Below are 25,453 nucleotides of genomic sequence, written 5' to 3'. Positions count from 1 at the left end.
CCGAGCGCCCAGTGTCCAAAAGTACTGTGTTCGAGCACCCCTCTTCCAGTCCCGAGCGAGTTGTGCAGTGTCCAAGCGCAATCTTCCGAACGCCCAGTGTCTGAGCTCCCATGTTTGCGCATCCACCTGTGTCCTATGTCCACTCGTCTCCTACCCATTTGGAGCCAGCTGTCAGTTTGGTGCCAGCTGTCAGTCACCTAACACCACACTTGCTACCTCTTCACTTTTCTACATCGGTTTCACCCACTCCTATGCTTTGTTGGAGACCATTCAGCACCAGCTTAGTAATTTGTTGGATCTGTTACACCGTCCACCGAGTCTAGTGTCCAAGTGTCCAGTGTCAGAACACCCAGTGCCAGTGGCTCGGTGCCTTGGATTGTTTCCATGCCCCGTCATGTACGGACTCGGACAGTTATGGTTTTAGAGTTTTTTCCGCTTTTGTTTTGTATTCTCTAGAAGGAGATCTCTGGTGCTCTCTTCTACTGTGAGATTCACAGTTGCCACAGGCCATCACTCCCAAACAACGCTGTTCTGACACCAGTTTCGGAGCGCTCGACGCTATTTCTTGTACCCAGCTCCTTATGATGAGCCGCATGACCATAGTTCCTCATTTCCCTCTCTTAGACAGTAGATGAAGATCAAGAGGGAGACAATCCAGACAGTTCTTTCACCCATTCTCCAGGATGACTAGATAGGAGCTTGGATATGCAGGGAGCATTCTTCCAGATCCCGGTTTGAATTCCACAGAGTTTTTTAGTCCCATCTTTCGGGATAGGGCTCCCAACCTGGAGTCTGTGCTTCGACCTCCCAATTCCTGGCTCTTCCTGCATTTGACTTCCCCTTTTTGTCTGGGCATAACTTCAGTCTTCACATGTCGACTGACTTCTTCAATACCTTCGAAGAAAAGGGGCTCAAGAGCTCCTGACAGTATCCTTTACCGGGAGAGGGAAACACAGTTGGACACTTCCGTGTTGTTTCTTAGCCCGGGTTTCTTTAGCCGGACCTTCAGTGGTGGCTGTCTGAACATGACTTCTTCCAGGGAATTCCTTCTGCTGAGCCTAGTTCTGGTCTTCTTCTCAACACCTCAGACCTAGGCCAAAGGAGCCCACTTGAGGAACCAGGAAGATGTCCAGGACTTGGTCCCCATGAAGAAAAGAACCTTCAATTATACTTTGGAGAGCCAAGCATACTGGGTTGTCAGAAGCTTGTCCTTCCCATCATGGTCTTTTGATCCCCTGGGTTGTCAGGATCTAATTATTGTATGAAGCAAGCCAACCTTGGACCTATTTGCCTCTTCAAGGAACCTTCAACATGATCGAAGAAGAGCTAGGCAGTCTCAGGCTCAGTTTCCAGTGACACTCTTAGTCTGTTCTGGCACAGGTGAATGAGACATACTCACTGACTGTTGGTGGACTCTTCAGGATCTTTCCCCCAAAACCGTGTCTTCTCAGACAACCTAGCTTCAGAGATACTACCAAGGATGGTCCACTCTTGCCCAGACAGACACAGGACTGTTCAGAGGATTGTCTTCTGAAGAGTCTTCAAGATGTGTTGCAGAGGCTACTACAAGATTCAGAAGTCAGCCTCTTCCTCCGTCTCCCAGACTTAGTGGTCATCTTCCAAAGCTGTTATCTCGGACTCTTTGTCTCTTCTTTTAAGACATCTCTGACCCTGTTGCAGATTACCTCTTTGTTTCTGAGAAGATCTAGGATCTCTCGAGGTAGGTACCGATCTATGATTATCTCTGGTTAAGCACAGAGACCTGGATTTTTCATCTTCTTCTCAACGGCCTCTCGAGCCCTTTTCACGCCCAGTTAGGAAACAAGAGATGTGTTTTCCTCGTTTTCCTTTGAATTTAGCCAAGAACAAGGACCCGTCCAAGGCCTGGATCCGTTCTTTCTCCCTTACAGCTTAATGGGCGTCCTTGGCTTCCAGGAGTTCCATCCAGCTTCCGAATTCCTAACTCACCTGGCGTCCAGTTCACCTGACACCAGCTACAGCCTGGCGTCGGCGCATGCTCCAAGCACCCAGGGGCCCTCACCAACTGAGGGAAAGAAGTGAACTCTCTGTCCAACTGGAGTTTTTAGGTATTTATCTGAGCAAGATTAGATAATCAAGAGGGCCTTCTTATCCTCTGATGTTCGGTCAAGAACCCCTTCACCCTCAGACTAAGATCGCAGCGCCCTTCATCCTATGAGATTTTATTTCTGAAACACTCTCAGATTCAGGAGAACAACTTTGCCTTCTTTTAGTGAAAGCTAAGGACATCAGAGCAGCCTCTACTTCTTTAGCTTTCAGGTACATATGCCCCTTACTTTCATTCTGCATTGGTCTACTGGAAGTATAATCATCCTTCATGTCTCACAGGTACATATGCCCCTAACTTCCATTCTGCATCAACCTACTGGTAGTATAATTGTCCTTCACGTCTCACTGTCTTAAGAAGTGAAACCTGAACTACTAGCTCCACTGGCGTTCAGCTCTCCTGATGCCAGCTACAGTCTGTTGCCAGCTTTAGAGCTCCCAGGACCTCGAGCTGCTAGTTCTCCTGGTGTCCAGCTTGCCTGGTGCCAGCTACAAGTCTGGCCCCAGATATAGAGCTCCCAATACCCACAGCTTCAGGCTCCCGTGGTGCTCAGCTCGCCTGGCACCAGCTACAGTCTGGCGCCAACTTCAGAGCTATTGGTGTCCACAAACTCCCAGCAGCTCGTTTGGCGCCCAGTTTGCCCAGAGCCCAGCTCGCCTGGCGCCAGCTACAGTCTAGCACCAGCGATATTTATACCACTCCATAAGCTTCCATGGTTCACCTGGCACCAACTCCAGACTGGCGCCAGCTAAATAGCATTTAAAAATTCTGCAGTACCACAGGACAGTGACTGGCATGGTATGGCAGGAGGAAGAATAAGATTTTCTATCTCTTCACCTTCTAGCAGTGTATAGAGCACCCAACACTCTCAGTGGATGGGTTGTACAGTAATGTTATTTCAGTGTAGGTGACAGTGTTTCTGTTTTTTTTTTTTTTTATGTTGGTACTGCGCCCAGGGCAAGGGCACCTTTTAAAGTTTTGCTAGTTACTGGATAACTCCTTTGCTGCATAACTTCCACTGATGTTTTGAGTGACAACCAACTGAAGTTTTATGCTGCAGGCTCCCTTAACTAATATGGGACAACAAACATTGTATTGAATGCTGGCAACTTTTCTATTTCAAATTCATTACATGACAATGTTTTGGAGTAGAATACTATGTCTACGTATCCCACCTCCTGTCAATGTGGGATTCAGCTATGTAATTACTGTACTGTACTTGGTAAGCTACTTATATAAAAATTACATTTTTATAATAAAATAATATATATATACAGTACTTACCATGTAATTATAGAATAGGGGCCCACCCTCCTCCCCTCTGATGAACATAAGGCATAAAACAATTGAGGTTTGTCAGCTAGAGTGATTCCAATATGATCCATTATTCAGGATGCTAATGCCTACAAAACTGGTGAAGCACTACCCATGAAACTTTGAATCTAAGCTGCCATTCAAGTGGAAACTATAGCTATGTAATTACTTGGTAAGTATACAGTATATAAAACTTTATTTTATTATAAAAATGTCATTTTTGTACATTTGCCTCTCATTATTAATTTCCTCTAATTCTTTCTTTTTCAGGATTATTCTTGCTGTGATGTTCATTTAAAGTTTGGAGATTTTTGTGAGTGGTGTCCATCAAATCCTGAAATGATTGTAATGAACTGAATTGGTTACTGCTGGGTAGGCAGTATTTGTAAAGCAGTATTTTACTGTGTGTGAAGGGCATGCAGGTTACTGAAGAAGAGGAAATGCGTAGAATATATGTACACAGACTGACTGAAGGATTCAGTGATAAAAAGTTAACCTCCTATTATGACATGAGGTCTTTTCAACTAGCTGTGTGAAACCATTTGGATGGAACTCATGCATTTTCATATAATGTTGCCCAAAGAATATAAGAGCACATTATCTCTAGCCCCTCCTTGATGCATATGCTTGAGAACTTGGGTATTAATGATGATGAGTCATGAAAGGGTTGAGAGTGGAACAGCATGAAGCACAATATAACTAAGTGCACAGGAGTGTGTTGTTTTGAGAAGTGCAGAGGATTTCATGGTTTAGTGTGCCTGGAGCAAGGGATATAAGGGATTTTTTCAGGCATTATGAGAATTACTGTACTACTGTACGTAGATCAGAATGTATTTTTGTACTACTGTAAGTAGATCCATAATTTTCCACTTTTAAGGTACCTGGTGTTCCAACCTTATATATCAGAGAAGTTTTTGCAAATAAATAAAAAATCTTACCAGCAAAAGATTTCAAATATCCAAGATAACCTTCCCTGGTATAAAATCCTTTAAGAAATATCTGGGAAGATTTTGCTGCAGACAGGTATTGGGAAACAATTCTGTTGAGAAACTAGATGTCACCCTGGAAGATTTTTTTTACTAACTCGGTGTTTGGGAATGTCAGCCCGAGAGACTGTCAGGTAAGTGTCATGAGTTGATATTTTCCCAAAGTTTCTGTAGGAAAAACTGACAAAAATTTTGCCTAAGAAAAGTGTCTTGAACAACTGTTTTTCTAACAGACTACTGTACAGAGAAGTTTGGAGAAAATAGAAGATTCTGGGTACAAGAGCTAAGAGGGTTTCTTAAAGGAAGGTTGGATACATTCTGAGACAATTATGGGGACAGCGGATCAAAAATACAGTACAAATCTGAGAGATAGAGACTGGACAAGTGAGGAGAATGAAACCTGGAGTGGAATATCAAATAATGAATGGAGTCTCAAGAAGCAAGAATGGGGAACAAAGAAACTTTGCAAATGTATGCACACCATTTAGAGACCTTGGCTAGGAAGAAATTTGGGAATTACAGTAGGGCATATAACTGAAATTAATGCTCTGAAGTTAAAGTCTGGGATATTGTGTCTGCAGGATGGCTAATTTCAAATCTTAGGGGTACAGGCAAAATGAGGTGGATGAATAAAAGACTGAAATGGGATGACGAGTTGAAAATAGCAGATCATGAGTTTGAATTGGACATACAGGAAATGAAAAGAATAGGAAATGAAAAAGAATGAAAGCAGTGTACCTGCAGGAAAGAGCAAAAAAAATATGTATCCCCAAATACCACTACAGTATTACCTTGATTATCTGCCATAGTACATCCACTGGATATTTGAAATTTGCAGTGTAAAAAAACTACAGATGTAAAATGGCAATTTTATTTATGTAACTTACCTAATAATTACATAGGTATAGCGTGGCAGATTAAATTCAAAATTTGAGGTAGCACTTCGATTGTTTAGTGTAGGTGACCAGTCCTGCCCTCTAACTGGAATACTAGGAACAACTTACCAGACAACCTCATTCTGTTTCTGCCATGCTTGATGTAAACATCAAGTACTTGCAGCAGCTTTGTTCATTACTCTCCGGTTGTATAACTGGATTTCGGTGAAGTATTACTGCTTTTTTTGAGTAGCCTTCAAGCTGAAAGCTTTCAGGATCAGTTTTTTCGTTTTGTTATTTTTTAAGATGATTCAAGTTCATCAATTTTTTCATTACTGTAGCAAATTTGCAATCAAGATTAAACATCTGCTCATCACACTTTCTATTGCAGAACTGAAAAAAGAGTAAGGGCGGGAATGTAGTGGGAGAAAAATTGTGCTTAATGTTTGGCTGCGATGAGCTTTATGTGTTTATCCCATTCTTCGACACCTGGTTCCTAGCTTCCTTCCAGTGCATATACTAAATCGAACGTCAGAGATTAGCATGGCCCCTGTGCAAGGATGAAACAGAAATAAAGTGAGTGTTATTTTAATGCCAAGGGTGGCTTCCAGCTCACCTGGCGCCAGTTCATTGTGCAGTGCCCAGGAGGTGCCATTATCCGCCCACTGGTTCTCCTAGACCAAGTCACTGGCGCCAGCTCTCACATCCATTTTCTCTCTCCTGCTACTAGCCCTCATATTTTTGGAAGCTGATGGGAAGTCCCTGGGGTATTTGCCCCCTTGGTCGAATCTGTTGTGTTGTACATTCCCAGGTATCGACAGACAGCCACTGAAAAGGTGTCTTGATGGATTTGTAGTGGAGGAGGTGGTTGCTCATCCCTCAGACTCTCCTAGACAAAGGTCCCTGTCAGACTCCCCTAAACCTGAGAGGAAGCATCCTGGAAGTCCAAGGGAGGTCAATGGGGTTTGCCCATGGGTAGTCGCCCCTTCAATTGAACCTGTAGTATATTCCCAGGTATCAGCAGACAGCCACTGTTAAGGTGTCTTGATGGATGTGTAGTGTTAGGCAGCCACTGGAAAGGTATCTTGATAGATGTGTAGTGTTGTCATCACTCGTCAAACTGACATCTTCCTGAGTGCCTGGCGCCATCCTACTAGTGTTTGGCACCAATTCCTGTTCTCTCGGTGCCTAATCCCAAACGCCTGACACCAGTTCCCAGGTGCTCAGCATTCTCTTTAGTACTCAGCGCCAACCTACAGAGCTCCCATTGCCCGCTCTCATGCGTCCGGCGCCAGCCTTCTAGTGTCTGGCGCCAGTTCCTCCTTAGTACTCGGTGCCTGTCTTTACTATGAACACCCTGTTGTTCTTTCTTGAGCACCAGTCTCCGACTGAATGCCTGGTTCCGGCTTTTCAAGTGGCCGGTGCCAGTCCTTGATCACCAGGCACCAACTCTTCAGTATCAGACTCCCACCTCTGAGTGCCATATAGACTGCTCACAAGCGTTTTGGCTCTCTTCAGTCTGTTCCACCTTCGCCTAGAGCTCAAGACAAGCCGACATTGTGACGAGCCAACATTGCTCCCTTTTTAGCGACAATTAGTGTCTCAGACTCCTGTCCTTTGCAGACAGGGACTTTTGTATCCCGAATTTATGAGTTTGTTGAAGAGATCTTCCACCTCTGGCATTATCTTTGTCCTCCAAGAAGTCTCTCAGGGAGTTGGGAGTTTGGCTTTCGTTGAAAAGGGAGCAAGACATGTGTCTTTGAACTTTTCTCCCTCTGATGCTTCAACGGACCTAGACCTCCTTGTCGAAGATCTTGTCAAGATTTTTGAAGTATAAGGTTTTTTCTTGACTGGCAGCAGGAGCACATGTTAAGATAGAAAATTCCCAAGTGTTACCGAGGGACATTGCCTCAGATTGTCTCTTGTTCCTGTCATGTATGAACAAGGACAGTTGAGATATTTTTAGAGATTTCTACTCTTTTCCTTGGAATCTCAAGAAGAGAGAACTCTGGTGCTCCTTTACTACTGTGAGAGTCACACAGTCACAATCAGCCATGTTATTTTCACCTACAGACCTATATCACCTCTTCCTCAGAACACAGCCTTGGTCACAAGAGTCAGCTTTTTAGATGTCAATCTCAACTCTCAGAATTTTCGGGTTTTCTGTCTGCCCAGAGAATCACAGCTACTTTCAAATGGTCTGCTGATTTCTAGCCCCTTTTTTTTCTTGGAACATTAGTAGATGAATCTACCGGGGATTCCGTCATCCACTGAGACATTAGTCAAGTTAGATAGACTTCATATGAGTTTTGCAATTCCATCATCCAGTTCCAAGGTTTCCAGTGCAGACAGAAAGCGTCATAATGTTTTTTGGTTCTTCACGGGCACTGAAGATACACGCAGTTGACGATTGCCATTCTCCACTTTCTGTCAAGCAGTAAGGAGGCTAGCTTCATCTAGGAGCCTTCCTACAGTTTTGCTGTGGTTCCCGCTGTCTCTTCCTTGGTCCGACTTCCTTTGGAATGGCAATAACTTCTCTCCTGAGCATTCTTTTGTTGGAAGACCTTACTTGGGCTCCAAGCTAGAAGAGAAAGCACCTTGAACCCTCTCAGATCGGCGCTCCCTAGCAGCGCCCATTCACAAATGCCTGAAATCAACTTCTGAGCTCCTGGTGCCAACTTCCTGGTGCTGGTTCCTGAATGCCTGACGCCTGTTCCAGAGCACTCGGCACTACCTGCCAATGAATGCCTAGCGCCTGCTCACAGACTATTTTTTCTATTCAAAGGATTGTGCCTGACTGCAGAAGAATTCATCATTCCTGTTCTTGGAGGAGGCTACTGTTATCCCGTGCCTTGGCTTTTGTGTCTCTTATGGACTTTTCAAGCCTTTTATAAGCATGCCAGATACTGTATTAGTTTCTGCCACGTACAGTTCTGCATATGTTTTTGGTCTGTATGAGGTGTCGTTGAGTTCACCGAGTCCAGCACTCGGCAACTAGTTTGTACAGTTGTCTGTGAGTCTGCACGATGATCTGCAAATTCGCCTGGTTGCTTGCTAGTCAGCAGGGTCATCAGCGAGCCTGCATGGCCCATAGCTTCCTTTTTCTCTCCGAATAGAGAATGAAGTTTAAGACGGAGATGAATCAGACAGTCCTGTTGTCCATTCTCTAGGGTGATTGGATGGAGACCTTTGATATGCAGGATACTCCCTTCTATGTCCATGTCCGGACTTCAGAGGGTATCCAGGTACATCTTACGAGACAGGATCTTCCAGTTCAGGAATCTAGGCTTCAGCCTCTATGGCAAAAGTCTTCTCTCGCGTCCTTGCTCCTCTTACATTTGACTTCATTTTCTGGCCATGAACATCAGTTTTTCCTGGAAGACTGACTTCTTCGATTCCCTTAGAAGGAAAAAATGCTGGAAGGTTTGAACACAAGTCAACTGGGACAGGGAAACACAGCTGGACACTGTCAATTTTTTCCCAAATTCCGGATTTAAGTCAGACCTACAGTGGTGGTTGTCCAAACTAAATGTCGGAAAGGAAGCTCCTTCATCCTCCGAGACTATTCTTAAGACTTCTCAATGCCTTGTTCTAGGTTGGGGAGCCCTCTTAAGGAACCAGGAAGTTTCCAGGACATGTCGCCAGAAGAAAGGAGCCTTCACATTTATGTCAGAGAGCTGAAAGCAATTTGCTTAGGGCTTCAGTGCTTCTCAACCCTAGTTCACTCCTAGACTGTGGTAATCCTTTTAGACTAGACCACAGTCCTAACGTTTATTATGTTAGCAAGGAGTCTCTCTCTCTCATTTTCTCTCCACCAAACAGCAAGAGAACTTCTACTGTGAACAATCAAAATCGAGTTTTCTAGTCTCTTAATTTATTCAGGCCAACTAATAAATTCTGGTGGATAAACTGAACCATCAGAAGCTTGTTCTTACTACCAAGTGGACCTTGAATCCCCTGGTCTGTCGGGATCTGAGGAATCTATGAGGCAGGCCAACTAGCATGGGCAGCAGACTCCTTGCTGCAAATTCAGTCCAGTTTGGACTCCTAAGTCTTTTCCGCCCTTCAACGTAGTTAAGGAAGTACTGAACAAGTTTCAGGCTCATCACAACATTACCATTCTGACCCATGAAATAATGATTTCTGAACCTGCCATGACTTCTTCCCTAATTCATGTCTACTCAGTCAACCTCACTTCAAGAGATACCACCAAAGGTGGCTCTCTCTTGTCTGGACGAACCTCAGACTGTCTGGTAGCTTGTCAGAACGAAGGCGTTTTTTCTAGATGTACTACAGTGACTATTACAATGCAGACGGCAATCATCTAGCTCTGTCTACCAGAATAAGTGAACGATTTTCCATAGCTGGTGTCTCAGACTCTACATCCCTCCTTTCAAGACATCTATGACCTGAATTGCGAATTGTCTCTTATCTGAGAAGATCTAGAATATCTCGTATTCCTCCATTAAGGGGTGTCAAGCTACGTTTACCTCAGTTTTTAAGTAACTTCATCAAGTCCTTTGGCTGGTCCAAGCAAGGAAGGAAATCCAGTCTCCTGGAACCTGAACGTAGTATTGAAGTGACTGACAAGTCCCCGTTTGTTTTACAACACTCCTTTTCTCGGAAAGGACCTTACCTGGAGGGCTATCTTCCTGGTGACCTTGGCTTCTGCTAAAACATTTTAGTGAGATCCAAGCCATCATTCTAGAGTAAGCCTTTTTCACAAGGAGACACAGTTTGCTCATTTACCCTTGGATTTCAGCCTAGAACAAGGACCTATCCAAGACCTGGATCCGTTCTTTCTCCCTTAAAAATGTTAATGGACATCCTTGGCTCTGAGGGAGAATAGAGAGCCCTCTGTCCAGTTGGAGTTTTCAGGTATTACCTGAGCAGGATCAGAAGAGCAGAGGGCCATCCATAACCTATAGTGTTCTGGCAAGGACCCATTTCAACCTCTGACTAAGATGCATTGTCCTTCATCCTAAATGGACTTTATTTCTGAGACCTTTCTCAGATTCAGGAGAGAATTTTGCCTATTTTAAGTAAAAGCTAAAGATGGCAGAGCAGCTTCTACCCCATTAGCTTGCAGGCACAATATGCCCCTTACTTCCATTCTGCAATCGACCTACTTGATGTGTAATCGATCTTCACTTCTCACCATTTTTAATGAAGTTTAAAAGTCTTAAAATTTTGCCGTACCTTGCAACCATTACTGTACAAGTAGCTCGCATGGTATCACGGGAGGAAGCAGAGGATTTTCTCCTACTATCCCTTCACCTTGTAGTAAGGTGTCGGGTTTTGGGGAGCCAAGGGATACAATGTACTGGGAGCACCCACCACCCTCAGTGGACAGGTGGTGTTTTTTTTTAGCGTAGGTGACAGTATTGTCTGGTTGTTTTTTATATTGGTATTGTGCCCAGGGCAAGGGCACCTACTGATGCTTTGCTAGCCATCAGAATAGTCCTTTGCTGCAAAGCTTCCACTTAAGTAGAGGCACTCCATGGCAATTCTGCCAAGCCACTATAAGTTAAGACAAGTACCAACTGGAGGCAGTGTTCTCCTGCAGTAGCTCTCTTAACTGATAAGGAAATGACAAGCACTGTTTTCAACGCTAGCAACTTTTCTACTTCAAATTCATTACATGACTTAATGTTTTGGAGTAGAATATGTATCCCACCTCCTATCAATGTGGAATCAGCTATGTAATTACTTGGTAAGTTACTTGTATAAAATGACATTTTTATAGTAAAATAGTTTTATATATACTTACCAAGCAATTACAAAATCACAGCCCACCCTCCTCCCCTCTAATGGACATAAGGCACAAACAGAATGAGGTTGTCTGCTAAGTCGTTCCTAGTATTCCTGTTAGTGGGCGGGACTGGTCACCTACACTAAACGATTGAAGTGCTACCGTGAATTCTGAATTTAAGCTGCCGTGCTAGTTAGAAACTATAATATGCAATTACTTGGCAAGTATATATACTGTAAAACTTTATTTTATTATAAAAATGTTATTTTTGTAAGCTTATGTGGGCAAGACTTGAATTCTCTTTTTTGTTTTACAAAAAAGATAACCCAATAAGAGAAAGAGATAGGTGAGCAAACTCACAGCAAGTGCATACTATAGTTTACTTCAAAATGATGCACGCATATACACATACAGTACTGTACTCACATGCACATATAGACATGATGATTTTATATTTAACAAGCAGCTAATATTTTGTACTGCAATTTGGTACCTCCACATTTCATTCAATAAACAAAATGTAGTATATGATGTTATTGCTTCTAAGGCAATAAAAATTGCAAAAGTTCCCAGCCCTCCCTGAAAGAGGTAGGTAATCTAAAAAGGAAGGTTGAATGTTAAGTGTTATGAAATGAAAGTTTGGTCAAGTGGATTGAATTACGTGCTAGAACATAGGATTCAGGACAGGTATACATTAAATGAGAGCACATAATAGTCATTTACAGTACTGTACATAAATTGAGACTGCCACCAGAGTATTTAAGGATTCACCCAATGAATGGATACTTGAGAATGAATGCAAGAAATGAATGAGGTGGAACAGATGAATATTTGGGGAAAAAGGCAACTGGTTTTGACTGAAAAGAGAAGAAACCCAAATTCCAGACTACTGTAAGAGAATGTGAGGCATAAATGTGTAAGTATTGGAGAACAAATGACTCATGAGAAAGAATGGGTAAATGATACAGAAAAAATGTCAGCTTATAGTACTGTACATATGTGTATGTTTCCAGTTACAGACCAAGACTGTTCTTGGCAATGCTGACAGAGTGGGAGAAAGAGTTAATGAAAATATACAAAATATAAATGTGATAATTGAAGACATGGATGGCAGGTTACAAAATTTGAGCAAGGGAATGACTTCTGTGGATTTGGAATATGTGAAAAGAGAGGGCAAATGAAACTAGAAATTCTGGATAAATGTCAGGTTGAACCTAGAATGGAATGAATGTCAGGTTGACCCTAGAATGGAAGATCGACTGGAATTAAATGAAAGGTCTGACTTGGAACAGGATATAAAATTGACAAAGAGGACCTACACCTTAGCATGAATGGATGTTACAGAAGGCTATCTGCATGTGTTTGTGAATGTCAGGCAGAATTTTGGAATGTTAATGTAAGGCAAATTAAGTGGTGATGAATGGGGTAATCTCTCTTTTTTGTTTGTATGTTTTACCTCTCATTTTTTCCCACTACTTCTGTCTTTCTTTGCTGGGGATAATGATACTGCAATGTCTACTAGAAGTCAGAGATTATTTGTGAGTGGTGTCCATCCAATCCTGGGATGATTGTACTGAAATTAACTGAATTGGTTGCTGTTGAGCAGGCTGCATCTGTAAACCCTAAGTACATAATAATCAAAGGATTTAGATTTGGTCATTTTGCTATGTATGAAGGATCTGCAAGTTAGTGAAGAAGAAATGCATGGAATACTGTCCATGGCTTGAAGCCTATTGTTACAAAAGTGTGTGCAGTCTGAACTACACAGACTAAAGAATTTTGTAAGAGTACTTTCTCTTCTGCTACACCTCTGTGTACATGTCTGAGGTGGATGTGATGTGCTTAGATACACTATTGTTAACAAAGTTTTGTTGTTTCTCTACAGTAATTACACACTATCTTGGATTTGATGTGTCAGCAGATATTCAATCTGGTGACTACACCTTAGTGCAGTGGTAAGATATATCAAGATTTATAGAAAACAATTAATGAAGTGTTTTGACATATTATAAAGGAAAGGAATACAGATTTCAGCCCATTTATCAGTTCTTTAATGTGTTTTTTATAAGGCTGAGTGGCTTTTAATTGGCAGTGGCATTTACTCATTTTGTACAGGTAGCATTGTCATATACAACAGGATTTGCTTCTTTATTTGTTAGACTAATAAATGTAACAGTTATAAGCTTGGGACTAGGTTAGCTAAGTTATGTGTGTGTATGTGAATGTCTGCAATGTGTGTGCATATATGTTTGTAAATAGAAGGAAGAGTGTGGGGCTTTTATCTCTTCTTGCTTCAAGTGACCCCTGATAATTAAATACCAATACATTGCTCCTCTAAATTTCCAATCAAGAATTAACTTTGGCATACATTTATCAATATAACATTCTTTAGTGCCAATACTGTACTGGTTGCCACCACTTTAAAAATTAACAGTTGGACATGCAAAGGAAATCCAGCCAGTGCTCGAACTGTGCTTAGAAACTACACCATTGCTCATTGGTTTCAGCAATGCTTCCCTGTGCAATTGAAAGAGGAGGATGTTAAGTACCCTCAACTAAAGGCTGTTTTTGTCAATTTGTATCTCCAAGTTGTAGAAATTTTAAAGTCAAGAGTCACTTACCTCTTTCTTTATAGAACCAGAAGCTCCAACCAGCAATGATTAATATTAAACCCAACACACCAAATGCCAGGCCAATCACTTTTGCTAAACATCCATCGACTAGCAAACACTTCTCACTTTCATCCTGTTAAGTATAGAAAACTTTGATTACAACATTATATTTTCTGATGTTCAGATCATTTGGTTAAACTGTCAATACAGCTTATCAAGAGGACATTTCTACCAATTTTTTTACTGTAAAAAAAAACATTGAGCAATCTCCTATCACAGTAATACTATGTATAGGACAAAGTGCATGCAAGATAAGGAAAATGTATTTAAATTTGTAGATATGTATATGTGAATTGATGTAAATTAATTCTTTATTATTCAGTTGTTAATAGTTTCCCCTCTTCTAACAGTCAGTGGCATAAAGAGGACCCCAGAACAAGTCAGCAAGCTGTAACAGGTCAGCACTTCTGTTCAAAAACCAACTTTGAAGTAGATTCGTCATAAGCTGCCACATACCTACATTTGTGTTACTGCTTCGTAAGTTTCAAGTTTATTCATTGATTAGATATTTCTGTGCAGTTGTCAGGGTGCAAGCCTCATCTCTGGTAGGAAGGCTTTCACATTTATTTGTTAGGAATCTACTTTGCATCTGTCATGATGAAAGACATGGCAACAATGTTGCTCAAAAACAGTTTACGATCCAAAAAATTTACATACTTGCAAGGAGCCTATAATGAATTTGCCTCTCTCTGTATACTTGAACTTGTATAGGTGAGGAACAAGAAGCCTGCTACTCTTCAAGTTTGAAACCAGTGTTGCAGTTAATATACCTTGCATGCAATGTGGCTAAATTGTGAAAGCTGGCCCCTATCAAAATCATCCATACCTTATCAATAAATATGTATTCAGTCCCTACTTCTTAATAAGTAATAATTTATAGATAGGAAGGAGACCCTCTTCTAGACATGTTATGATAAAAATCATTGTTCCATCCTCTGTTTCGTTAACAGTAGTATTATACTATTATAATTCCTTTAGTAAAAAAAACCACTAAGTACAGTAATTTGTGTGACCCACTACCCCAACAAGACCAAGCACCCAGAAGAGAAAACCAGCAGCATGTGTGGGAAGCATTCCCAATGAGTGGAGCAAATATCATAGTATAGTAATACCTGGCATGAGTCATACAACATTAGATGCCAGCCAGACAGTACTTTGGTATTCAGAACAGCTGAGTAACCAGCCATAATTTTAGGACCAATCAGACACTGTGAAACTGCTCATACAATGGACCAATCAAAGTCCTACCTCCCAGCACAAAAGCAGCAGTATTAGGCCCCCTTGATCAGTCTTCACTGCAACGCCCTACATGATCATTACTCAGCAGAGCCTGAGTGAAAGTGAGACAGTCAGTCTACATGCCTATGAGAAAAACTGTTTATAATTTTCCTGATGATCTATGCCTTCCCACTGGCTCTTGTACTTCTCTAATTTTGTACTTAATAAAAATCCTTGTCAAATGAATCCAAATAGATGTATTCTCCCCTGATAATGAAGAAATGAATATTGGACGATTCCTTGCAGATTAAAGTAACATCGAGAAAATATTTATTAGGAAGATTAAAAAAATCTACTGTAACCTAAAATCAGCTGATGCAGCAATAATTTTCAATAATTTACTGATTATTATCTGCCTCAGTAATTGCTTTTAACTGGTCTAGAAAACTGTTACTTAAAATTTTTTGCAAATAATTTTGCTATACATTATTACAATTTCTTAACCAGCCTTTTTTTAATAAATGACTATCTTATATATTTAATAAATGACTATCTTATATAAGTAACTTACCCAGTAATCACTTAGCTATACAGTAGTTTCCTCTTGCACGGCTGCTTGAATTCAAATATTCGCGGGTAACACTTCACAGTTTAGTGTGGATGACTGGTCCGACCCACTAACGGGAATACCAGGAACTAATCAGCAAACAACCTCATTCTGTTTCTGTAGGCGTTCGAATAACATCGAATGTTCATGGAAGCTTGGTTCTTAGATTTGCCAGTTGGAGACCAGATTCTGGTGAAGTATTATTGATGTTTTCGGGTAGCCTTCAAGCTTACAACTTTCAAGATCAGTATTTTATTGTTTTGTTATTGGGATCTGATTCAAGTTTATCTTTTTTGCTTCAGTAGCAAATTTGCAATCAACTGGTTAACTACCAGTAGAGCAATTTACCGATTAGCATAAATTGCGTTCGCTACCACCTTTACCAATTATCATAATAAAATAAATATTGTGTTCACTATCGAACCAATATTTTCGTTAATGAAATGCTCTGGGTACTTCAACTTTTGCCGGTAAAGGGTAACTTTAATTTTCTGATTAGCGTAATAAACATAATATTGTATTCGCTACAGGACCAATATTTTTGGTAATGAAATGCATATCCCAAGTCTCCAAAGATGTTTGATAAGAACTGAGATATGCACGTATGTTGGTATGCTGTGTACTTCAACTGTTGTTAGTTAAGGTTAACTTTCCTTTTCAGATTAGCATAATAAACGTAAATATTGTGTTCACCACTGGACCAATATTTTCGGCAATGCAATGCATATCCCACGTCTCCAAAGATGTTTGATAAGAATTGAGATATGCACGTATGTTGGTATGCTGTGTACTTCAACTGTTGTCAGTTAAGGTTAACTTTCCTTTTCAGAGTAGCATAATAAACGTAAATATCGTGTTCATCAATGGACCAATATTTTCGGTAATAAATGCATATCCCAAATCTCCAATGATGTTCGATAGGAACTGAGATATGTATGTATGTTGGTAAGCTGTGTACTTCAACTGTTGTTGGTTAAGGTTAACTTTCCTTTTCCAGGTAGCATAATAAACGTAAATATTGTACTTGCCACTGGAATTATATTTTCATAATTAAATGTATATCTGCAATTGTCGGTAAAGGATTAATTGAACATCTAATTACATTTTTCTTTGCTGAGATCTGGAAGTGTAATGGCAGTACCTAGTAAGGAGAGAAATTGTGCTTTATTTTACTTGCTTTTTTGACGAAAAGCCGTTTTCAACAGCCAGGAACTGTGCTATGAGTGCCCAAAGTGTTCATCAACCATTGAGCTCTTAGCTCCCAAGCTACTAGCTCGCCTGGCACCCAGCTAGCCTGACGCCAACTCTCTCCCAGCACCAATTTTCTCTCCTACTACTGGCCCTCATTATTTTTCTCCACTTGCTCCCACGCCTGGCTCCCGTGTTTCCTTCCCACGCCATTGCCAGTCTTGGGTTTAGATTAACAGATGTTAATTTTGTGGTAGTGAGGTGTTGTGCTGTGGAGGAGGTGTCTACTCATCCCTCAATTCTCCTAGACAAAAGTCCCTGTCATACTCCCCTAAACCTGGGAGGAAACATACTGGAAGTCCAAGGGAGGTTGGGGGGTTTGCAAACGGGTAGTTGGCTCAGTCAAGCCTGTTGCCAGTCCCAGGTATCGACAGACAGCCAATGGAAAGGCGTCTTACTAGATGTATGGTGGAGTTAGTGACTATCCGGCCCTATCAGCTCTCCTAACCCGGTCCTTGTCAGACTCCCCTAAACCTGGGAGGAGGCATACTGTTGGTCCTTGGGAGTCCGAAGGGATTTTGCCCCCAGACAGCTTGACAGACAGCCAATGTGTTTTTTCTAGTGACAGCCCAGTGTAGACAAAACGCCAATGGTGTTTATCTAATGAATCTCGGCCGTTGAAGAGGCATTTTTCAGCTGACATTCGCTGTTCTATGCTCTCCTGTAAGCATCTCAGGGGGAAGGAGTGTAGTCCACACCTTTTTATATCTTCTGGGATAGTCTTGAACTTTTGTCTCCTGAACTTCTGGTTTTGTTTTTCAGCCTGTTCCACCTTTGCCTAGTGTACCAAATGACCCGAATTGCTCTTTTGTAACATTAATTAGTGTCTCGAAGCACTGTCCTTTGCAGACAGGGACTTTGGTGCACGGATTTATGAGCTTGTTGAAGAAAGCTATCATCTCTACAGTGAGTTGGGAGTCTAACTTTGGTTTTTAAGGGAGCAAGAAGAGCGTTTTTTGTCCTTTACTCCCTCTGATCCTTAGATGGAATTAGTTCTCCTGGCTGTAGTTCTTGTCAAGATTTTGAAGTAAGGATCTTTCTTGACTGACCTCAGGAGCAGGGGCTAAGAAGATAGGAATCTCTAAAGTGTTGCCAAGAGACATCACTTCGGGTGGTCCCTTAATCCTGTCCTGTGCGGTAAGGACGGTCAAGTTAGGTTTTTCAAAATTTCCACTCCTTTGTTGGCATGGCAAAAACAGAGCCTTGGTTCTCTTTTTTTTCTACTGGGAGAAACACCCAGTCACCATCAGCCCTCTTTTCTTCGCCTTCTGTCATCTACCAAGAGAATCACAGCTACTTTCAGACAGCAAGTATCCTCGGTCCGTTTTCCCTTGGAATGATGATATCTTCCCTCCTGGGCGTTCTTTAGTAGAAATACTTTTCATAGCTCTAGGCAGAAGGAAGAGCCATGAACCCTCCCTTTAGTGGTGCTCGGAACACTTCAGAGCTCCTGGCACCAGCTTTCTGTTGCTGAATCACGAGCTCCCAACATCTGTTTCACCTCTGAACGCCTAGTTCCTTTTAACAGATTGTTTCCTCTAAAGCACCATGATTGACTGCAGCAGGAGTCGTCACTTCTGGTTTTGTTCAAGACCGTTTTTATCCCATGGCCGGGCTTTGATGTCTTTTGTGGCCTTTGCAAGTTCCTGTGAGCGTGTCAGATATTAGTTTTGGCCAAGTACAGTTCTGCATATGTTTTCAGTCTGTACAAGGTGTCATCGAGTCCTTGCTGGGCGTTATCGCATAAGAAGTCAATCCCGCCCTGATGGCCATGTCTCCGTTGCTGTCAAGTATTGCCAGGGTTGACAACTAGTCCACTTAGTTGTCTGTGAGTCTGCACAATGTTATTCGAGTTGCTCTGCTGCAGAGACTGACACAACAGTCCTGTTGTCCATTCTCCTGGTCGTTTGTATGAAGTTTCTGGTTATGTAGGATGCAGTACTTTGTTTTTCTTGTCCAAATACAGACTCCAAATATATTGCGGACAAGTCTTACAAGAGAGAGTCTGCTGGTTCAGGAGTTGCTAAGCTTTGACAACTTTGGCACAAGACTTCTATCGAGTCTTCGCCCTGCACAAGGACAAGGAATCATAGCCAGGCTCTGCTGTTTTTTCCCCAAGACCAGAATTTTCAGTTGGACCTACGGTGGTATCTGTCTGAATTTAGTCTTTTGGAGGAAGTCTTTCATCATAAGACTAGTCTTAGACTACTACTCACTCCTTGTTCTAGTCAAGGGACCCCACTCGGGGATCTGGGAATTTCTGGGAAGTGTCTCCGGGAGAACGAAACCTTCACATTATTCCATAGAGCTGAAAGCCTTTCGCGTAAGGCTTCAGTCCTTCTCGACCCTTGCTCTTTCCTAGACTGGAGTATTCCTTTAGACTAGACCACAGTCCTTACATTTTTACATTAGCAATCGCCCCCAAGCGACAAGCGAGTTTTTACTATGAACAATTTTTTCTAGTCCAGCCGGAATTTCTGGAGGATGAACTGAGCTATCAGAAACTCACTCTTACTCCCTAGTGGACCTTAATTCCCCTGATCTGCCAACCTTGACTGTCTGCCACCTTAAAGGAACCTTCTAGCATAGCCAACGGGCACCATTCTCCAAGATCATTCTAACTTGGGCTTCTACACTCTTCCACCGTACGACATGGTCAAGGAAAAGATGGATTTTTTCAGACTTGTCAGAACGTTATGACGTTCCTTGTAGCCCCGTTTTGAATTGTAATTAATGGTTCCTGGTATGCTGTGATTCATTGGTGGATTCTCCCAGAATCCTTCCACCTTTTGTAACTTCTCGAACAATCTCACTTCAAGAGACACCATCAAGGGTGGTACGCTCTTACACGGACAAGCTTTGGGCTGTCCGGGTGGTTAACAGGAAGGAGAGGTTTTTCAGAGGTGCTACAAGGACATTTGAAAGATGCAGACAAGAGTATCAAGCTATGTCTGACTCAGTAATGCAGTTTGCTCGTTTAACCAGGGAATTTTGAACCGAGAATGAGGACCCTTCTGTGACCTGGATCTGTTTTCTCTTTCAAGAACTTAATGGCATAGAGGACAGTCTTGAAAGCCAAGGATTGTGCTCCAGGCTCCCAGGAGCACCCATCAGCCCAAGTTTTTTCCTCACCTGACTTTCATCTCACCTGGCGCCAGCTACAGCTGGGCGCCAGCTACAGCTGGGCGCCAGCTCTACCCCGAGCTTCTAGGAGCACCCGCTAGCTCCCAACCGATTAGTTAGCTGGCGACCAGCTCTGCTGGCCCCACCTACAGCCTGGCTCCTGCTCAGTACACCCAGTGCCAGCTTCCAGTCGTCTGGCACCAACTCTCCCAGCATCCTTGGTCTGGGGAAGAGTAAGAAGCTGTCTTTTCTGTTGGGGTTTTTCGGTACGACCTAAGCAGGATTGGAAGCACAAGGGGTCATTCATAACCTTTAGTGTTCTGGCACCCTCCGTCTAAGGATGTATGGTCCTCTCTTGTGATTGGACTTGTTTTCTGAGGCCACTCTTAGTTTCAGGAGAGCTTTTGGCCTACTTTTAGTGACAGCTAGAGACATCAATACAACCTCTACCTTATTAGCTTTCAGGCACTGTGCTCCTGATGTCCAGTCTACAGTCGACCTTTTCTGAGACAATCTCAGATGTAGGAGAGCATTTTAGCATTTTCCTCCTTTTAAGGAAAGCTAAGGATGCCAGAACAGCTTCTACCTCATTAGCTTTCAGGCAATGTATGCCCCTGACATCCATTCTACAGTCGACTTTTTCTGAGACACTTTCAGATGTAGGAGAGCATTGTCCTCCTTTTAAGGAAAGCTGAGGACATAAGAACAGCTTCTACCTCATTAGATTTTAGGCACTGTATGCCCCATTCTGTTTATGCCATATATCCATTGGAGGGGAGGAGGGGGGATCTGATCATGTAATTACTGGGTAAGTATATATAAAACTTTATTTTACTATAAAAATGTCATTTTTGTATCAGTAACTTACCCAGTAATTACATAGCTGATTCCACCTTCTGGTGTGAGGAGTTCCTGGTATTCCCGTTTGTGGGCAGGACCAGTCACCTGCACTAAACAGTGAAGCGTTACCTGCGAATTTTTTAATTCAAGCTGCTGTGCAAGAGGAAACTATAGCTATGTAATTACTGGGTAATGTTCTATTCTAAAAATGTCATTTTTACAATGGAACAGAAAATAAAGACACACCAGAATTCAGGAGATGTCAACAGAAAGCAGGAATTCATTTGCTCATCATTTAAACATTTTGGAGATCAGAAGACTCCACAACTGCACTAGGCATACTGTTCCACATTTTAGCCATAGCCAAATAAAACTCCTAGCAAACTGAGTAGTATTAAACCTGAAACTAGAAAACAACACACTGTTTAAAGCAGCAGTCTGCCTAGCATTGCAAGCAAAAACAGCTAGGTCAGGCAGAGAGAAGTGCAGAGGATCTTTGTCCTTATAACACATTTTATGCAACAAACATAGTGAACTTACTTTACGTCTACGCCACAAGTTAACATTAAGAGTTGGCAAAATAAACGACTGATGACATAACTCTATTCAAGAGTTTGAAATGAGAGTCAGCACCCAGACCACACTGGAGAACAGTACTATACTCCAAACAAGGAGAGAGAGAGAGGAAAAAAAAAAAAGAGTTGAGAGTTGAAACATTTGGATACAATAGTTTCACCCCAAAACATTTGAAAACATTTCTGCAAGATACCAACTTTTTGAGAAACAGAGGAAGCAATATTACTTATGAGCTTCTCAAAAGTCAATTTCTTATCAAAAGTTACACCTACAATCTTCAGTGACTCATTTAAAACAGTATATACCATTTATATGTAAATCTGGATGCAAGGCAAGAGTTTTTGGATTGACTCTCATACTTTGAGTTTTAGAATTGTTAAGCTTCATGCCCCAAAACCTACTCCATTCATGAATACATGCCAGATCTCTATTCAAGGATTCTGCAACCATAGACCTAAGGAACGGAGAGAACAGCTAGAAGTAGCATCATCAGTGTATGCAATAAATTTGTTATCCAAACCTTGCCACATGTCACTAGTGAAGTATAGATAATAAAGGTCCAAAAACACTACCTTTAGGGACCCCTGAAATGACATGACTAAAGCTACTATACTAGCCTTCAACATAGACCCTTTGGGTTCTGCCTGTTAAAAATTTATTCAAAATGTTAATAAAAGAACCAACAACTCCCAATAATCTTAACTTGTGAATAAGTGCATTAGGATTCACAAAGTCAAAGGCTGCACTAAAATCTAAACTGACCATGAATGCTTCTATATGCTCATCAAGACACTTGGCAAGATGGTAGATACTGACAAGAATGCATCACAAGGTCTTTATGAAACCTAAACTGTAATGCTGGTAGCAGGTTATTATCTTCAACAAACCTACAAAGATGTTTGTAAAGCAGTTTCTCATAAGCCTGAATTTCCATCCTATCATCCCATTCAGGTGGATAGGATTCTGCTGAATGAATCTCAAGCTGTAACTATAATTGGTGTAACTTTTGACTCTTATCTTACTTTTGAGAAAAATCTAATGAATTAAAGACCCAGTAGGGGGGTAGTGCCATCACTGCACCTTACGCAGTGCACTATAGGCATTACTTAAGGATCTTTGCAGCGTCCCTTTGGCCCCTAGATGCAACCCCTTTCATTCCTTTGACTGTACTTCCGTTCATATTCTCTTTTTTACATCTTACTTTCTACACTCTTCTAACAATTGTTTCATAGTGCAACTGCGAGGCTTTCCTCCTGTTACATCTTTCAAACCTTTTACTCTCAACTTCCCTCTCAGTGCTGAATGACCTCATAAGTCCCAGTGCTTGGCCTTTTGGCCTAAATTCTATATATTCCATTCTATATAGTTTATACTGTATATTCCAATGAATTAAAGAGTCAGCAAATACCACAGGAAGGTAGGTATTGTACATAAGGCCTCACATATTTATCACAGTGATAAAATCAGTGTAACCTTTTGTATTTCATTTGTCCTTCCTTTATTAGAACACTGTTGTCCAACATGGATGTCTGTCTCTGCCTGTGATTTATCTCTTTTGGATAGTGTGGTTCATGGTGGTACATTTCATTTTGTTTCCTAACATTAGCAGTTATGACTTGGACCACCAACAGGTGATCTCTTCTTTGTCAATTTTTCATAAGATGATATTTTTATAATAAAATACAGTTTGTTCCATACTTACCTGGCAGATATATATATAGCTGTATTCTCCGAAGGACAAACAGAAATTCGAAAACTTACGGCTGCACTTGATGGGCCAGGTGGATTCATGCCCATTCCACACTTGTTGGGTAAGTTATCAAGAGCTCATTCCATTTTCTATTCAGATTACTATAGAGCTACTGTCTCCTGAGGAGGAGGGTGGATACTATGATTATATATAACCTTGATGAGTATGACAAACTTTATTTTATTATAAAATATCATTTTGTTAATGAACTTACCTGTCAGATATATATATGGCTGAATCCACCATTGGAGGTGGGAAGAGAGACAGAAATAGAGTTTAGGAAACAAACATATGTAGGCGAATGGCGCCTTGGTTCCTTACCTGTTAGCATTGCTGACCGTGATTACTGTCACCCAAGTCTGCTTCTGCTTAACTAGAGTCTCCAGCAAGGGTGTGACCTATAAGCTGGTGAGTTCTAGATGATCTGTCAACGGGGGCGTGACCACAATGTGACTAGACCATATTGACCTTACTGTGATGGCAAGCAACAAAAACCAACCACCTGACCAAGCTAGTTCGTCATGCTAGTCATAACGCAACTACTAACGAAAGGGAAGTACCACAGGCAGTCGACCTAACAACCATAAAAAAAACACTAAATTTCCTAACCATTAACTATAGGATAGGATGAGTGTCATCCCCTCCCCCAAGAGCATTCATGAAAACGTAAGGCCCTAGCACACAGCAATTCTCGTATGTCGTCTTTACATCAGTCAGGTAATGTGAAGCAAACACAGAGTTGCTACGCCAAAATGTGTGCACCCAGAATGTCATTGAGTGACATAGTTTTTTCTGAAAAGCCACTGAAGTTGCAACCTCTCACCTAAGTGAGCATTGACTTTCAGAAGTTTAAAATCCTTGTCTTGAACACTGGAAAGGGCATCATAATGGTATCCTCAGAAAGAAAGCCAGAGCATTCTTTGATAAGAGGTAAGTCAGGTCTCTTAAGCAAGCACCACCAGATTGTTAGAAGGGCCTCGACCATCCCGGGTCCTCTGTAATCAAAATTTGAGAGCCCAACAGGGCAAAGGGGTTTCTCTGGTTCTTGTCCAGTGATCTCAGCCATACCCTTTAATCTCGAAGGACCTGGGCCAAGGGTTAGACGGTTTTCATTTTTCTAAAAGGAAGGGCTCCAAAGAACAAACTTTCATGGCCTCTAAAGCCTATAATCTTGCTGATAGCCTCAAGGTGTTCACTAACCCTCCTTGCAGTTGCCAGAGCGGTTAGGAAAATAGTTTTCTGGATGTTCCTTGAAGGATGCAGAATCAAGAGGTTCGAATCGAACTGACATCAGAATTTTAGAACAACATCCAAATTCCAAGAAGGAGTCCAAGGGAGAGCTACCTTCGAGTCTCAAAAGACCTGAATAGATCGTGGAAGGTCTTTGTTGTTAGATAGATCCAAGCCTCTATGCCTAAAACAGATGATAGCATGCTTCTGTAACCTTTGATAGTCGGGACTGCCAGTTTAACATCACTTCCTCAAATAAAAGAGGAAGTTCTATCTGGGACACAGAGAGTCGTGGTAGAGAAATTCCTTCTTTCTACACCACTTCTAAAGACGGTCCACGCCGACTGGTACAAATTACTGAAGAGAGCTCTCCTGGCCTGGCAATAGCTTTCAGCCACTGGTCGAAAAACCCCTTGCTCTGACCAACTTTTCGATAGTCTGAATGCAGTTAGACTCAGAGCAGGAAAGGTTTTGTGGTACCTCTCGAAGTGGGGTTGTCTGAGAAGATCTATTCTCATGGGCAGCGATCCTTAGAAAGTCCACTAAAAAGGACATGACCTCTGTGAACCACTCCTCTGAGGCCAAAACGCGGTCGACACCATCTCGGCCCTCCGAGGCCACAAACTTCTTGATGACTTCCCCAGGATTTTGAATGGGGAAAGGCATACACGCCCATACTTCAGTCCCAAAGAGGAGGGCATCTACTGAGAGCGCCTAGGTCGAGAAGGAGAGCAGTAAGAGGAAGTCATGCCTTGAAGATTACAAGAGAGGTCTACCAAGGACGCCCCAAAAACTTCCAGCTCCTGACACACCCTCTGCGTGCAGGGTCCATTTTTCGGTCGGAAAAGTTGTCGCTGCCGACTTAGGAAGATCCGCACGGATCGCTTTCGACCTGCAACTGAAACCCTCGCGGTGAATCGTGAATATTTCGGGAATGAGCCCACAACAGGATGTCTTTTGCAATCAGGCTTAACAGGGACCGAGAGTGAGTACCTCCTTGTTTCTTGAGGTATGAAAGGGCCGTGGTGTTGTCCGAGTTGATCTGAACAACTTGCCTACAACTTGATTTTCGGAAACTGAATGGGCTAACTGAATCGCTCCCAGTTCTTTTTAGATTGATGTGCCAGACACCTGTTCCTCTCCAGGTGCCCGACACTTCGCCCCTCCCGTGTTGCT

General features: G+C 42.0%; 1 protein-coding gene across 1 annotated transcript in view; it reads right to left on the bottom strand.

Moving 5' to 3' along the window:
* LOC136836675 (ankyrin-3-like) overlaps positions 1-25,453 on the bottom strand; it is a 264,679-nt gene that overhangs the window by 3,769 nt on the left and 235,457 nt on the right. The window contains exon 13 of the mRNA XM_067101149.1: positions 13,635-13,868. The gene's annotated coding sequence lies outside the window, so the exon portion shown is untranslated. The remainder of the gene's footprint in view (positions 1-13,634; positions 13,869-25,453) is intronic.

This window comes from Macrobrachium rosenbergii, chromosome 56 (assembly GCF_040412425.1).
Source record: "Macrobrachium rosenbergii isolate ZJJX-2024 chromosome 56, ASM4041242v1, whole genome shotgun sequence".
NCBI lineage: Eukaryota > Metazoa > Arthropoda > Malacostraca > Decapoda > Palaemonidae > Macrobrachium > Macrobrachium rosenbergii.
The sequence above is the reverse complement of the archived record's forward strand: the minus strand, read 5'-3'. Positions and strand labels throughout refer to the sequence as shown.